Source organism: Lissotriton vulgaris, chromosome 5 (assembly GCF_964263255.1).
Source record: "Lissotriton vulgaris chromosome 5, aLisVul1.2, whole genome shotgun sequence".
NCBI classification, from domain to species: domain Eukaryota; kingdom Metazoa; phylum Chordata; class Amphibia; order Caudata; family Salamandridae; genus Lissotriton; species Lissotriton vulgaris.
Genome location: NC_141693.1, coordinates 888,490,011 through 888,507,318, shown reverse-complemented (window position 1 = coordinate 888,507,318; position 17,308 = coordinate 888,490,011). Strand labels below are relative to the sequence as shown.

Below are 17,308 nucleotides of genomic sequence, written 5' to 3'. Positions count from 1 at the left end.
GTGGGACCTTAGAGTTAGCCCAACCCCTAAACTTAGTATAAGTATAGGAACCCATTCCCTAGGACATTAGATTACCCTGGACGAAACTCTGAAGAAGAAATATTGGAACTTCGACATTTCATTTCGACTGAAAGACTGAAGACTCTCCCTTGGGGTCAAGGAGTGACCTCCCTGTTCAAACAGCAACAGAAGCATCTTTGCCGGTCTGCATTTTCGAGGCTCCCACCGGATCCCGAAGAATCTGTGACACAGGACATGGACTTCCAGACATCTCTGAAGTTGACACGAGTTCCCAGCAGAGCTGAGACCTGTAGCTGACACGAGAGACGTGGGACCGGTACTCCTGGACAGCCTGCATTTTTGCGACTGCACCTACTTCAGAAGTTGTGCATTGGGGTATTTGAAGACCTTGCCTCGAGCACCTTTTGCACCGAAGTACAGAGGCCAGCACACCACGAGTGACCCGTGAGTCCCCTTTCTCCACCGCAGCGCAAGGCTCCTTCGCAGTTCCTAGTCCGTTGGCTAGTGGGCCTCCACGAAGGACAATCCTTTCTTTCTTGAGCTTTCCTGGTTGCTCCAGATGTGCTCTGACTCTCCTCCAAAGGGTGAGTCCCTCAGACCTTGCTGGTCTGTACCGAAGCCAATCTTGTCATATTGCGTGGGTTGCTGTTGCCAAAGCATGTTGGGTCCAATCCAGATTCTGACGCTGCAGCACTCGACATCCTTCGTGAGACAGCTCGAATCCAGCTCCTGGTCATCGTCAACGCCTCCTGGCTGAAGAGTCAAGCTTCACCTACTTCGCTTGAAAGCACCCAACATCAGCTGGCATCTTCCTGTCGCCATCCTGGTCACTGGCTAGTGACCCAGACTCTGTCCCCTCTGCTTTCAGGTTCTTCACATCTCTGATCCACCCCTGGATCCACCCAGACACTTTTCCTCTGGTCGCCTGCAGCACTTCTTCACAGCTCTCCATTGGAATCGATGACGAAACTCGACACCAAAAGACACCTATGCACCCGGCTTCCCTGGGTGAGGTAACACGAGTACTCCGGTGCTCCCGTGGGTCTTGACTCCCGAAGTGTCCTAGTCTAAAAGGGAGCCATCGTAGTTCACTCCCAAGAGTCCTTAACTTTAAAATTGTAACTTGTTCATTCTCCATAGAAAGTCAATGGTAATTTGCGGCTGTGTTTAGACACTGCACGCGTCCCTCGTGGGTCTCCTGCGTCCCTACCTTGGGTGATTCCTGGTTGCCCCAGCGGTTCTAGAGGCCCTAGGCCTGACTGCTATCCCTCACGTGGTTCTTATACCACTATTTTAGTATATGGTTTGTGAGGCCCCTAGGGCCAAACGTATACTGTGCAACTTATCGTATGCTAACTAAGTTCCTTGTATTGTACTTTTACCTCTAGCCTCATAAAGAGACCAGAGGTGTTGTGTTTAGAATAAATACATATATATGTGATATATACCTTGTGTGGTGTACTTTCATTCGATCATTCAAGAGATTATAGACTGGTAAAACAACTTGCTTAACTCGCCTCTAAGTCTTAGCCTGAAAGCTGCTCCCCACAGCTACCACTAGGCTTTCTATAAAGTTGACTTTAAACCTATCATCAATTAGAGTCGTTTGGACTGGTGCAAGGTGCCCACTAGAATAGTGGGCATCATATGCCAGGCCAACTTCTCACATTGGTGTGCAGCGTGTGTGATTACAGCTTGCGTTGTTTTACCAGACAATCTTGAGAATATCATTTGAAAAATCATTAAAGGTACCAGTAGGTACACATGAATCAAGCTTAGAATACATAAGTTCTACTGAACTTAGAAGTTATAGGTGTTAAGGGCTTAGCACACCCTGACTACAACTACTAGGGAGGTTCAGTAGGAAACCAAATAGTGTAGGTAGGTGCACACACCACACCTCACTAGTCATGGCTTTAAAGGCAGGACCTAGTGGGTCTCTGCCAGATGACAGCCTAGTGCAGTCATCTAAGTATGACACATTCTTCTTCCAAGAGTTAAGGGGTCTGTGTGCCATAGGAAAATTAAAGCAAGGACAAAGTCCCAACACCCAACACCTGATAGACATATTAGTGTTAGATGACTTGGAAAAAGCATCAGATCCTGATAGGCTAGGTAGTGGGCAGGTGGTGCACACATCAGAAGAGGAGATTCCCAGTGGGTTGCCTACCAGGACTCTGATAATGATGATGCAGACCAGGTTGATATCAGTAGACTCAACCTGGGGAATCCAAGTCTACCTGGAGATGAGGAAGGCAAGAATGGGCCCATCCTCCCAAGTAGACCTGGGTTTGTGCCTAGAAGGGAAAGATCACTTCAGTGGAATCTGACCATACTGGAACATCTCTAGGGTCCTCTGCCTCTGTTCATAGAAGAACTTCTCCTGAGAAGAGGGAGCATGAAGCTAGGATGAGAGAAGCCATGCTTGGGATAAGGAGACAAGAAGCAGCCTTAGAAAAAGAGACCCTAGCTCTTGAGAGAGAAAGAAAAAGATGGGACTAGAGTCCCATGGTGGCAGCAATATCCCTAGTGGTAGGGATAGGTCTTATGACCATAGAATCCTGAACAATATTGCCCCCCCCCTATCAGTCAGGGGTGACATCCACAAATGGATTACTGCACTGGAAAGGGTCTGCAAAGTACAGCAGGTACCCCCAGGGCAGTGGGCAGCAATCTTGTGGCTCTCCTTTGCAGACAAAGGTAGAGATACGCTCCTCACTGTAAGAGAAGAGAATGCTGACAATTACACTGCCCTGAAGAGTGCTCTGATAGATGGGTTTGGCCTAACCACTGAACAGTACAGGTTGCAGGTAAGAGATACCCAGAAGACACAGACTCAGGATTGGACTGATTTTGTAGATTGTGCTACTAAGGCTCTGGAGGGCTGGTTGCTGGGCAGTAAAGTGTGTGACTATACAGGATTGTAAATTCGAATCATGAGAGAACAGATTCTTAACAACTGTCAGAACCAGCTGTTGCATCAGCACTTGGTTGATTCTGATGTGACCTCTCCCCAAGAATTGGGAAAGAAGGCAGACAAATGGGTCAGAACCAGGGTGAAGCAAAAGGTACAGACCAAGGTGGTGACCAAAATAATCAAGACCAAAAGGGTGAGGAGAAAGGTAAAGACCATAAGTCTTCACAAGGTCCCCAAAAAGCTTCTAATTTTGGGGGTCCCCAATCTAAAAAGAATGAAGGTCCAAGAAAACCATGGTGCAAAGTTTGTAAGAATAATACTGACTGGACTAGTGGGTGCACAAAAAAGGAGACAGCTCCAGCCACCATTGCCCCTAAGACAACTGTTCCCCCTAGTACAGCTACAAGTGGTGGTTCCCTACAGAAAAGTGTAGTAGGGTTAACCCTGGGATCTGGGATGGACTCTGGCCTAGTCAGAGTGCCAACCCAAGCTGTTTTGATCTGTGACAGATGCATGGATATGACCTCCTCTGTGAGCCCAGTAATCTGGGCAAGTACAGACAAACACCTTTAATCATTGAGAAAAAGGTTGAGGCCTACAGGGAAACAGGTGCCAGTGTCACAATGGTGATACCTGACTTAGTGGACCCTGGACAAGTCATAATTGAAGAGACTTACCAAGTGATCAATGCTAGCAACGTCAGTACCACTCATAGTATGGCAGTTGTTAATTTCTCCTAGGGAGGGGTAACTGGCCTTAAGAAGGTTGTTATAAGTGCAGACCTCCCTGTTGAATACTTGCTTGGCAATGACCTAGAGACTTCAGCCTGGTCTGAAGTGAAATATAGGACCCATGCAGAAATGTTAAGAATCTCAGCACATGTCCTTGAGGTGATTAGGTCACAGGTCAAAAAGTCTAACACTGAACAAGCACTGGATTCTGGAATAATGGATCGGCTGCCTCCCAGTAAAAGGAGCAGTAGGGATGATGGCTGTGCCTCCCCCCTGACTCAGAGTAAGGATCATCCTTCTGAGGAAGCTGATTGTGAGCCTGAAGAAGGAACTGTCCCAGAGGAGCAGGGCAGATCTGAGTCAGGCGCAGTTGAGCTGCCGTTCTCTGGAACCCCTCAGACAGCAAGCTGCTGCTGAGGCTGCTGGGAATGCTACTGGCACCCACATAATCTATTGGGACGAAGGGCTCCTGTATTCAGAGAGTAGAAACCCCAAGCCTGGTGCATCCATGAGGTTGGTCATACATTTGGCATTCAGGGTCTTCCTTTTGACCCTAGCCCATGATATTCCTTTAGCAGGACACCTGGGCCAGAACAAGACTTGGGACAGGATTGTCCCTCACTTTCACTGGCCTCACATATCTGAAGACACCAAGGAGTTTTGTCACTTCTGTGTCACCTGCCAAACCAGTGGTAAAGCAGGTTGCACCACAAAGTCCCCCTTATACCACTACCTGTTGTGGGGGTTCCCTTTGAACGTGTAGGGATTGACATGGTTGGACCAATGGATCCCCAAACTGCATCTGGGCACAGGTTTATCCTGGTGATAGTGGATCATGCCACCAGGTACCCAGAGGCAATTCCCCTTAGGACCACTACAACACCTGTTGTGGCAAGAGCCCTCTTGGGAGTTTTCTCAAGAATGGGGTTCTCTAAGGAGGTAGTATCTGACAAAGGTGCAAACTTTGTCTAGTTACTTGACTGCAATGTGGAAGGAGTGTGTAGTGAACTGCAAGTTCACCACACCCCATCATTCACAGTGCAATGGTCTAGTTGAAAGGTTCAACAAGACCTTAAAGGGTATGATTAAGGGTCTCCCTGAAAAGCTCAGACGAAGATGGGATATCCTGCTACCCTGCCTTTTGTTTGCATACAGATAGGTTTCACAGATGGGAGTTGGCTACAGCCCATTTAAACTTCTGTTTGGGCACCCTGTTAGAGGACCACTTTGTCTGGTGAAGGAGGGATGGGAGTTACCTCTCAAACCCCCTAAACAGGATATTGTGGACTATGTACTTGGTCTCTGCTCCCGGATGGCTGAGTACATGAAAAAGGCATCCAAAAACCTTGAGGCCAGCAAGGAATTACAGAATGCCTGGCATGACCAAAAGGCTGTACTGACTGTTTACCAGCCAGGACAGAAAGTGTGGGTGTTGGAGCCTGTGGCCCAAGCAGCTCTCCAAGACAAGTGGAGTGGGACCTACACTATTGTTGAACAGAAGGGAGAGGTTACCCATCTGGTAGATCTTGGTACTCCCAGGAGCCCCATAGGGTGCTTCATATCAACAGATTGAAACCATATGTTGACAGGGCAGACATGGGCTTGCTCATGGCTACTAATGAAGGACAAGAGGAAGAGAGTGACCCTCTCCCAGACCTGCTCTCTCAGAACCCTGATGCTGGGTCAGTTGATGGAGTAGCCTTGGCAGACAGCCTCACTGACCAGCAGCAAACTGATTGCAGACAAGTTCTACAACAGTAAATACATATGTTTTCACTGACTCCAAGTCAGACTACCCGGTGCACTCATGAAGTGGACACTGGGGACAGCCTGCCTTTTAAAAATAAGATTTACAGGCAACCTGGTTATGTCATGGACTGTTTCAGGACAGAAGTCCAGAAAATGTTGGAATTGGGAGTAATTGAACCTTCAGCTAGCACTTGGGCTAGTCCAGTAGTCCTAATACCTAAACCTCACACCCAGGGTGGTAAGAGAGAGATGGGGTTTTATGTAGACTACAGAGGACTCAATGCAGTCACTAAGACTGATGCCCATCCAATACCCAGAGCAGATGAGCTTATAGATACTTGGGCCTCTGTCAAGTTTCTGAGTACATTTGATCTAACAGCTGGCTACTGGCGGGTCAGCCTAGCTGATGATGTAAAGCCAAAAACTGCATTTTCAACCCCTAGTGGACATTATCAATCTGTGGTAATGCCCTTTGGTCTGAAAAATGCACCTGCCACATTTCAAAGGTTGGTGAATAAAGTCCTCACAGGCCTGGAAAACTACTGTGCATTGCTGTCTTTAGTCCCACCTGGGAAGATCACCTGATCCTCCTGAAGAATGTTTTGGAGGCCCTGCAAAAAGCAGGCCTAACTATCAAGGCTACTAAGTGCCAGATAGGGCAGAGTTAGGTTGTGTACCTGGGCCACCTTGTAGGTGGAGGCCAGGTTCAACCATTGCAGAGCAACATCCAGACCATGATGGACTGGGTTCCTCCAACCACCCAGACTCAGGTTAGAGCTTTCTTGGGCCTGACTGGGTACTATAGGAGATTTTTCAAGGGGTATAGTTCCATAGTGACACTCCTGAATGACTTACCTTCTAAAAGAATGCCTAAGAAAGTTCAGCGGACAGTCAGCTGTCAAAAGGCATTTGATGACCTGAAGCAGGCCATGTGCACTGCACCAATTCTGCAAAGTCCTAACTACTCCAAAGAACTAATTGTCCTAACAGATGCATCTGAATTGGGGGTAGGGGCTGTGTTGTCACAATTGAATGATGAAGGTCAGGAGCAGCCAGTAGCTTTTATTAGCAGAAAGTTGACCCCTAGAGAGAAACGTTGGTAAACTATTGAGAGGGAGGCCTTTGCTGTGGTTTGGGCTCTGAAGAAGCTGAGGCCATACTTGTTTGATACTCACTTCACATTTTAGACGGACCATAAGCCCCTCTTATGGCTAAAACAGATGAAGGGTGAAAATCCCAAACTACTCAGGTGGTCCATTTCCCTACAGGGGATGGACTACACAGTGGAACATAGACCTGGGAGTAACCATGCCAATGCAGATGGACTCTCCAGATATTTCCACTTAGAACATGAAGACTCAACTGGTGAAGGTTAGTTTAATGTCCCTGTGTTTGGGGGAGGATTGTGTAGGAGAGTAGGGCCTGCTTCCTATGGCTACCCCCACTTTTTGCTGTTTCACTGTTTTTTCGACTTTAGTCTGGCTGTGGCCCTGGTAATCAGGACCACAGCCTAGCTATTCTCTCTCTAAATGTATACCATGTACTTTGGGTACATACCAGATTGGTTACTGGGTCACCCTTATGAGTCCCTGTATATGGTACCTTAGGTACCCAGGGCATAGGTACCCGAGAAGCCTACCTGGGGCTGAAGCATGTATTATGCCACCCCTGGTTAGCCTTCCAAAATGGCACCACAGGTCTGCACTTGCAGCCTGGGTAAGGTGGTGTAAGCACCCCTTACTTAGATATAGTTGACCTATATCTACCTTTACATATAGACACATATTAAACCTATAAGTCACTCCTATGGCAGGCCTTGACAATCCTGAAGGCAGAGTGCTTGGTATTGTGTGAGAGGGTGCCCTAGCATGAGCTAAGCCCCTCTGCAGCTTTCGGAAATATCTCCTTATAGCTGTTCTACGATATAGCCATACCATATACTCTTAAGTGCATTATAATCCTCGCGGTTAAATGCTAACTTTAGTTTGGCTTTATCAAAACATGTCGTGTAAGGTGTCAAATGATTTGGAATATTACCCCCCGCCAGTTCTGGAGGCGGGAGTAGCATTCCACCCTTCTAGAGGGAAAAGATGTATACCCACTGGTATACACTGTTAAAACTTAAAAGAACCTCATCATCACAAAATGGATGCTGCTTCCACAGACATGAGTCTGACCTCCTGCTGCTGGACGAAACTCCGGCAGGGGAGGCCTGGACAATAGGTTTCCTGTCCAGGGAGGTGTCAGCACCTCCCCAGACACGTTATAGTGTATTGGGGCAGGGTGGGCTGCATTCAGTGAATGCTTTTCAGACACTGCCTGGGGCACACAAGGTCCTCCATGCATTTTCCAGTTCAAACCAGTTGCTGGGGCACTCAGCCCCAGCTCCAGCTTGAAACTGGACAAAGGGAAAGGGGTGTAACCACCCCCTCCCCTGGTCCTGCCATAGGTGGGACCTTAGAGTTAGCCCAACCCCTAAACTTAGTATAAGTATAGGAACCCAGTCCCTAGGACTTTAGATTACACTGGACGAAACTCTGAAGAAGAAATATTGGACCTTCGACATTTCATTTCGACTGAAAGACTGAAGAATCACCCTTGGGGTCAAGGAGTGACCTCCCTGTTCAAACAGGCACTAAAGGAGCAGCTTTGCTGGTCTGCTTTTTTGAGGCTCCCGCTGGATCCCGAAGAATTTGCGACACAGGACACGGACTTCCAGACATATTTGAAGCTGGCACAAGTTCCCAGCAGAGCTGAGACCTCTAGCTGACACGAGAGACGTGGGACCGGAACTCCTGGGCATCCTGCATTTTTGCTACTGCACCTACTTCCCGAAGTTGTGCATTTGGGTATTTGAAGCCCCTGCCCCGAACACCTTTTGAGCCGAAGTACAGAGGCTAGCACTCTACGAGTGACCCATGAGTCCCCTTTCTTCAGCGCAACTCGAGGCTCCTTCGCGGTTCCTAGTCCATTTGCTAGTGGGCCCCCACAAAGTACAATCCTTTGTTTCTTGAGCTTTCCTGGTTTCTCCCGACGTGCTCTGACTTCCCTCGCTGGACAGCATGAATCCAGCTCCTGGTCATCATCGACGCCTCCTGGTCCTCGTGGCTGAAGAGTCCAGCTTCACCTACTTCGCTTGAAAGCACCCGACATCGGCTGGCATCTTCCTGTAGATAGTCTGGAGCCAGGGCAGGAAGGCAGGGAACCTGTGCACTTTAAACGGCTGCATCTAGAAGCTTCTCCCCACTTCAAAGGCCCGACTGGATATAAATACTAGAGACACCAACTCTTCAGTACATTTGTGAATTTGCTGCCAGGAATAAGTGCTGTGCTGCTCTAAGGACTACCACTCTGCAGAATGCTGCTCTGAAGGTACTGCTCCCCTGCTGTGCTGAATTGCTGTCCTCTTGTCTGGGTGAAAAGGATTGGCCCTGCATCTCTTGAAACCAGAGTAACTCTAAGGACTAGTTGGCTGGCCTCCTGATCTGAAGCCTCAGGTACATAACAGGCTTCCAACAACCATGCTTCTGCACTCAGACTCTACCATCTGACAGTCTATCCTGCCTAAGATGCTGTGCCAGACTCTGTGGATCCTCTGCAACCAACACATCTCCTCTGCTGTGTGGCACAAATCCAAGGAGAACCGACACCTGGCAGCTGGACTCATCGCAAAGACCCACATTGCAGCCCAATTGAAACCACCACTGCGCAACGCATCCTCGGCGGAGGCCCCCGCATCCCTCAATGACGGCAGCATTCATGACAACAACAGACTTTGATTCGCAGCCTCTCAGCTCCTCTAGACCGATTCATCACCCAGACTGTGCGCAATGCATCCTCGGTATCGGACTTCGCATCACAAGCCCCATCGACTGGATCTTCGACGACGATGCAACACAGCCTCACTGCATCTGGGAACCAACTTGTAGGAGAGTAGTGTTGTAACATATTTGGGGCTCTAGTGTAACTTTCCCGATTCATGCCCTTATATAGGTATAACTTATCATATTCTTATATAGGCATAAGAATCATAACCATATTTAGACCCAGCCAATGCAGTCCAAATACGGCATGGCTACTTCCACTAAGCTCCTTGAGTACAATGAGTTCTTGAAGACAGCCAGCCTTCAGCAGTACGGAAATTTCCCCTGCTTCAGTATTGACTTGTCCCAGAACTCCTGGAGCGTGTAAACAACTTTGAGTTCTTAGTGACGTTATTATGTCACCCTTATGTCAAACTCGGCACCTTCCAGGTATAAATATACCAGCATCTGCCCTAGCAAACACATGGTGGTTTTGGAGCAGATCGACTAACTACTTGCCCGACTCCCTGCTGTATGCGAGTGCCGAAGGAAGCCGACCCTCCCGCTGACGCACTGAGAGAGACGCTGTCTTTTCTCCTGCCGAGAAATCCAGCACCTGTGTTTCCCTGCTACCCTTTCGGGTTACTAGGAGATCGAGTCCTGAGAGAGAAATACAAGACCTCCTTCATTCTATAACCAAGGTACGGAGCGGATTAGACCCTTAGAGAATTCTTGAATAGATTCTTGGCAGAAACTATTTAACTTAAGCTACACCTCACTTACTTCTTCCCTTGTACTAGACTTAGGTTAGATACACCGGGGTAGGCGTATTTTAGATGCACCAGTTGAGTACTTTTAGTCATTATTTATCATTGTATGCATTTTATCTATTTTATGTATCTTATGGCTTAGAAACCATATAAATGCTTTTACAGTATTATTTCATAATACTCTTTTTATTGTACGCACTTTACTTCATAGCAAGTATTACGATTGTAGCAATTCACTTCTCTTGCATGAGAAAGAAGACTGCTCAATAAATAACCTTTTTATTGAAAATGCCCGTCTCATTATTTCTCTGCAAAAACCCTAGTGAAACGAAGCATGCACGATTGACTCAGTGAAATAGCCATCTATTGTTTCCGCGACTCTGGCGATATACTCCTTATTCTTGGGGGAGCAAAGTTGTCATGTTATATGGTTGTCAGAAACCAATCCCTTCTTGTGTATTCGAGAAAGTTTCTAATGACCTCTGAGCTAGCTGGCCTTCACAATTAAGTCTAACATACTCAATAGAGACCTAATCGACTTCAGTCCTACGTCTAAACTATTGTTCATGTTATTCCAATGCGCAGAGCCTATTGGGAATATAGGATCTACACTACATGGCGCCCAACGTTTGGTAAGACGATAATTTAACGCTAGATACTAAAGTACCTCAGTCGTGCTTTTCACACAGAACATTTTTTCCGTAAAAACTCCAATAGACGTCTGGAGTGGGTAAAAGGTTAGTATTCGCCAGAACTAAGTAGGACAAGAATCCTATGTATTAGTTTTTTGGTTTATTCAACGTTGAAGGATACAGTGTTCCAAAATGTTGTGCACCTAATCTTTGTTTCCTTGAAACTTGCTCTGCAAACTTTCTGTCAGCAAAATGACAGAGAGTGACGACGAAAGGGAGAGAGCTAGAATAGCAACTCAACTATTAGAAGAAGACACAAGTCTTCAGCAAAACAACCCGTATGCAAAAATCATCCCGATAAATGTAAGGAAGAGTGTAACTTACAAACTAATAAATAGTGGTGTATCATGGAGAGGTGGTACAGTCATATTTGTGGTAGAGGCACATGAACTTCGGCAGACAGAGGTATTCTATTCATGGATAAATTTTTCTAGTAGCCAAATGCTGTGACACACGAGTTCCACTACTACAAAGCAGAGGAACCTCCAGCGGAATACGTTCCTTACGAGGACGTTGAAATTCCACTAACTTACCAGGAGCATCAGCTCTGGTTTGATGGCGCCCTAAAATATAAAAATCACATTACCAGGCTCGGTCCACTAGGTAGACCAGTAGCTACATGGCCGGTTCTAGCCAGCTATACACCACATCCTGACATTGAAGAAATGTCAGACAGAAAACTGTTAGTTCAATTAAAACAATTAATTAAAATACATAGACAATTGGTCCAATACGTCATGCGGACTTTAACAGTCCAACCTGCTATAAAAATTCCATAGCACACCCCTCACCAGGGGAACACAAATAAAATTACACTACAGACTATACAATCAGTCATTGGCAAATTACCCGCAAAACAGGAACAAATTCCGTTCTGGCTGGCTCAAAAGATTACTCAAATAGAGGCAGTATTCCCTGATAGTACACCTCATGAAAAACACAGAATTCTGACAATCTGTTTACCAATGGGGATCGCACCACATGTGGAGGACTGTGACACTTGGGGAACAGTCTTTGCTTCAATCTACATAAAAACTCATGGTGTTCCGTCTAAGGCGGTTATACCAGACATACTAAGACAGATTCAAAATGAATACGGTCCAGAGCCTGCTTTAAATCTAGGTATGCAATTACTGAAAGATTTTAAACAAGTCTCGGCTATACTACTAGCCAACATAAAAGGAGAAGCAGCATCAGTGGCGATCCGCCAAAAATGAAAAGAAACGGATATAAGGTATCTAGGGCTCTAGTGTAACTTTCCCGATTCATGCCCTTATATAGGTGTAACTTATCATATCCTTATATAGGCATAAGAATCATAACCATATTTAGACACAGCCAATGCAGTCCAAATACGGCATGGCTAATTCCACTAAGCTTCTAGAGTACAAGTTCTTGAAGACAGGCAGCCTACAGCAGTACGGGAATTCCCCCTTCTTCAGTATTGCTTTGTCCCAGAACCCAGAATAAGACACACACACAACTCCTGAAGCGAGTAAAGAACTTCGAGTTCTTAGTGACATTATTATGTCCACCCTTACGTCAAACTTGGCACCTTCCAGGTATAAATATACCAGCATCTGCCCTAGCAAACACACAGTGGTTTTGGTGCAGATCCACTAACTACTTGCCCGACGCCCTGCTGTATGCGAGTGCCGAAGGAAGCCGACCCTCCCGCTGACGCACTGAGAGAGATGCTGTCTTTTCTCCTGCCGAGAAATCCAAGTGTTTCCCTGCTACCCTTGCGAGTTACTAGGAGATCGAGTCCTGAGAGAGAGATACAAGACCTCCTTCATTCTATAACCAAGGTACGGAGCTGATTAGACCCTTAGAGAATTCTTGGATAGATTCTTGGCAGAAACTATTTAACTTAAGCTACACCTCACTTACTTCTTCCCTTGTACTAGACTTAGGTTAGGTACACCGGGGTAGGCGTATTTTAGATGCACCAGTTGAGTACTTTTAGTCATTGTTTATCATTGTATGTATTTTATCTATTTTATGTATCTTATGGCTTTGAAACCATATAAATGCTTTTACAGTATTATTTCATAATACTCTTTTTACTGTACGCACTTTACTTCATAGCAAGTATTACGATTGTAGCAATTCACTACTCTTGCATGAGAAAGAAGACTGCTCAATAAATAACCTTTTTTATTGAAAATGCCCTTCTCTCTATTTCTCTGCAAAAACCCTGGTGAAACGAAGCATGCACGATTGACTCAGTGAAATAGCTATCTATTGTTTCCGCGACTCTGGAGATATACTCCTTATTCTTGGAGGAGCAAAGTTGTCATGTTATATGGTTGTCAGAAACTAATCTCTTCTTGTGTATTCAAGAAAGTTTCTAGTGACCTCTGAGCTAGCTGGCATTCACAATTAAGTCTAACATACTCAATAGAGACCTAGTCGACTTCAGTCCTACGTCTAAACCATTGTTTATGTTATTCCAATGCGCAGAGACTATTGGGAATATAGGAACTACACTACAGTAGGGTCTGCTTCCTATGGTTACCCCCACTTTTTGCTGTGTTTCACTGGTTTTTCGACTTTAATCTGGCTGTGGCCCTGCTAATCAGGACCACAGCCTAGCTGTTCTCTCTCTAAATTGATACCATGTACTTTAGGTACATACCAGATTGGTTACTGGGTCACCCTTATGAGCTCCTGTATATGGTACCTTCGTTACCCAGGGCATAGGTACCCCAGAGGCCTACCAGGTTCTGAAACATGTATTATGCCACCCCTGGTTAGCCTTCCAAAATGGCACTACAGTTCTGCACTTGCAGCCTGGGTAAGGGGGTGTAAGCACCCCTTACTTAGATATAGTATACCTATATCTACCTATACATATAGACACATATTACCCTATAAGTCACTCCTATGGCAGGCCTTGACAATCCTGAAGGCAGAGTGCTTGGTTATGTGTGAGAAGGTGCCCTAGCATAAGCTGAGCCCCTCTGCAGCTTTCGGAAATCCTTCCTTATAGCTGTTCTATGATATAACCATACCATATACTCTTAAGTGCATTATAATCCTCGCGGTTAATGCTAACGTTGGTTTGGCTTTATCAAAACATGGTGTGTGAGGTGCCAAACAATGTTGAATACTCCCCCCCGGCCAGTTCTGGCGGCGGGAGTAGCATTCCACCCTTCTAGAGGGAAAAGATATATACCCACTGGTATACACGGTTAGTTTAAATGAGCCTCAGCATCACAAAATGGATGCTGCTGCCACAGACATGAGTTTGACCACCTGCTGCTGGACGTAACTCCGGCAGGGGAGGCCTGGGCAATAGGTTTCCTGTCCAGGGAGGTGCCAGCACCTCCCCAGACAGGTTTTAGTGTATTGGGGCAGGGTGGCTTGCATTCAGTGAATCCTTTTCAGACACTGCCTGGGGCACACAAGGTGCTCCATGCATTTCCCACTTCAAACCGGTTGCTGGGGCACTCAGCCCGAGCTCTGACACAAAACTGGACAAACGGTAAGGTCACTGGCTAGTGACCCAGGCTCTGTCCCCTCTGCTTTCAGGTTCTTCACATCTCCGATCCACCCCTGGATCCACCCGGACACTTTTCCTCTGGTCGCGTGCAGCACTTCTTCGCAGCTCTCCATTGGAATCGACAATGAAACCCGACACCAAAAGACACCTATGCACCGGCTTCCCTGGGTGAGGTAACACGAGTACTTCGGTGCTCCCGTGGGTCTTGACTCTCAAAGTGTCCTAGTCTAAAAGGGTTCCATCGTAGTTCACTCCCAAGTGTCCTTAATCTTTAAAATGGTAACTTGTTTTTTCTCCTTAGAAAGGCAATTGTGATTCGCAGCTGTGTTTAGACACTGCACGCGTCCCCCGTGGGTCTCCTGTCCCCCTACCTTGGGTGGTTCCTGGTTGCCTCAGCGGTTCTACAGGCCCTAGGCCTGGCTTCTATCCCTCACCTTGTTCTTATACCACTATTTTAGTAATGGTTTGTGAGGCCCCTAAGACAAAACGTATACTGTGCAACTTATCGTATGCTAACTAAGTTCCTTGTATTGTACTTTTACCTCTAGCCTCATAAAGAGACCAGAGGAGTTGTGTTTAGAATAAATACACATATATTTGATATATACCTTGTGTGGTGTACTTTCATTTGATCATTCAAGAGATTATAGACTGAGAAAAACAACTTGCTCAACTCGCCTCTAAGTCTTAGCCTGAAGGCTGCTCTCCACAGCTGCCACTAGGAGAGCTCGATAAGGTTGACTTTAAACCTACCATCAATTAGGGTCGTTTGGACTGGTGCAAGGTGCCCACTAGAATAGTGGCCATCATATGCCATACCAACTTCTCACACAACTTGATGCTTCGGCTGTGTGACTCATCTTTGAAGCAGATCCTCGCAACACTTTGCAAACCTGGATTTAAAGTACTCTGTTCAGTGAGTCTAGCGGGGTCACTGTAGCCAGCCCACACTCAATCACGGTCAGCCTGAACCTGTGACTTAATCCAGGTCCGGCCCGACCAGATATCCAGAGTTTGTGCTATTTTGCTTTTTGGTGCTATTTTCACTAAAATCTTTTAAATTGCTTAACTCCGGGTCTACTGACTGGATTGTTGTCATTTTGGTCCTGTTTTATTTATTAAAGAAAGTTCTATTTTTCACCTTCTGTAGGATCCTTTTTGACGTGTTGTTTTTAAGTGTATTACTGTTTGAAATGGTGCACAAATACTTTACCCATTCCCTCTAAGTTAAGCCTGTCTGCTCTTTTCCAAGCTACCAGAGTGTTGAGCACAGGTTAATTTAGGGTTGGTTTGTGCCTCACCCTGACAAGGATTGTGGTTGCTGCTTTACCAGGGCCTACACCCCAGTCAACCAACAACCCAATTTCTCATACGGACCCCCAGGCTTAAAATAAACGCATTCGATTTACACTCTAGCTTAACTAGGAGAATGCTGGAGGGTAGACGTGCAGGTGGCCAAGGTTGAAAAACGATGTGTTTTTCTCGAGCTCTGATGCAACCTCCAAACACTTGCATACCTTCTAAATGAAATTGGAAGAGATCTGCAACTACACTGGATATTTCCTTAGCAAACTGGCACCATCAATAGAGCAGGACTTTCAGAGTGGAGTGAGGTGTCGAAAGCAGCATCGTACTTACAGTCTTCAGAATTCACTTCACTGCCTTGAGAGTTTTTGGGCACCTGACTGTCAGAGCAAACTTTAACAAAACTCCCACAAGGAGAGCACCACACCACTCCCCTTACCCCACTAAACCCAGCCCTGAGATTTCATGAAACCACCCAGTGAGAAAAGAGATTAATTATGACTAAGAAGAAAGAGAAACAGAGGAGTAGGCCACTTTAATGTTCATGCCAAATAAGCCAGTAGTCTGAAACAGGATGACAATGAATCCATGCCACAGGATTCTGGATTAGTGTTCAAAGGTGAGAGTATGATGACAGTGTGCTTGGATCAATTCAATAAACACTTTGATATTTTATAGTTCAAATCTCTTTATTGATTTAAAAACCGAGAAAAATATTAGCGTGAGTCAGTAGTCCACTATCTATTGTACAGGAATGAATAACATAACATCTTCCATTCTCTTTCCCCCCTGGGAACCACAGTTTATAAAGATGGAAAATGTCAGAGTTTCTTACGGTCAAGTATCATAATTTAACCCTTGTGCTAGAAATTGGGAGAAACCTCTGTAAAACGAAGAAGGCAGAGGTATCTGGGAGCTGAAGGGATCACGGAATTCTTAAGATATTAAAGCTATAAAAGGGCGCCAGAGCTTGGATTAGGAGGTGCCTTGTGCTGAGAGGATGAGGGGCAGTCGCTCCATCCCCAGTGTATGCCAAAGATGGTGTAAGCAGCCCATATGGGTAGGAAGCTAACCCTTGCCCAAATGTGACAGAATATTCTGCAGGACTGCCCCCACGGTCAAACCAGTCCGCCTTCCCCAACATGATTTGAACGGGAAGGTGAGTGCATTGGGCAACCCCACAATGATGTAAGTAGGAAAGTGAGGGAGTTGGGTGTCAAGATGGGTATCAACATTGTTGAGCAGTTGTGTCCAATAAGACGTGAGCTTCGGGCATTCCCATAATAAATCTAAAAGAGTGCCAGGGGAGCCTCAATCACTCCAGCACTCAGGTTTCCTCTATGTAAGCGGACAGGTGTTAAGTACCAATAAGTGACTATTTTGATAGCCGTTTCAGTGCCAGCCGTGTTGCGTTTTGTGTGGCGTGCACGGTAATATATATCTCCCCATTCTTTCTGAGTTAGCGAGCGGCCAAGTTCTAGCCTCAAGCGTTTCTAAGTTGTTGAGTTGAGCTGTGCGTTAGCGGGGCGCAGGAGGCCATCAAGTTCAATAATGAGGCGTTTGAAGTTTTGGTAACCAGCAACTTCATCCAAGGCTAGTAGGAAAGTGTTGAGCCCCAGGGCAAACTTAGTGATGCCTCAACCAATGACGAATCTGTAGATAGGGCAGCCGTTCAGTTTCTAGTAGTTTGAGGTCAGGACAGAGTTGTTTGAAAGAGAGGGGAACCTCTTTGTCAAACAAGTGGCCCACAATTCGGCAACAAGCTCGGTGCCAATGCTGGAAGGCTGTTGATTTTAGTCCCGGGAACGATGTGAG

General features: G+C 46.2%; 1 protein-coding gene across 7 annotated transcripts in view; it reads left to right on the top strand.

The window, feature by feature from the left end:
- The window catches only part of PLCE1 (phospholipase C epsilon 1), a 1,649,974-nt gene that overhangs the window by 922,821 nt on the left and 709,845 nt on the right, over positions 1 to 17,308 (top strand). The window lies entirely within an intron of this gene.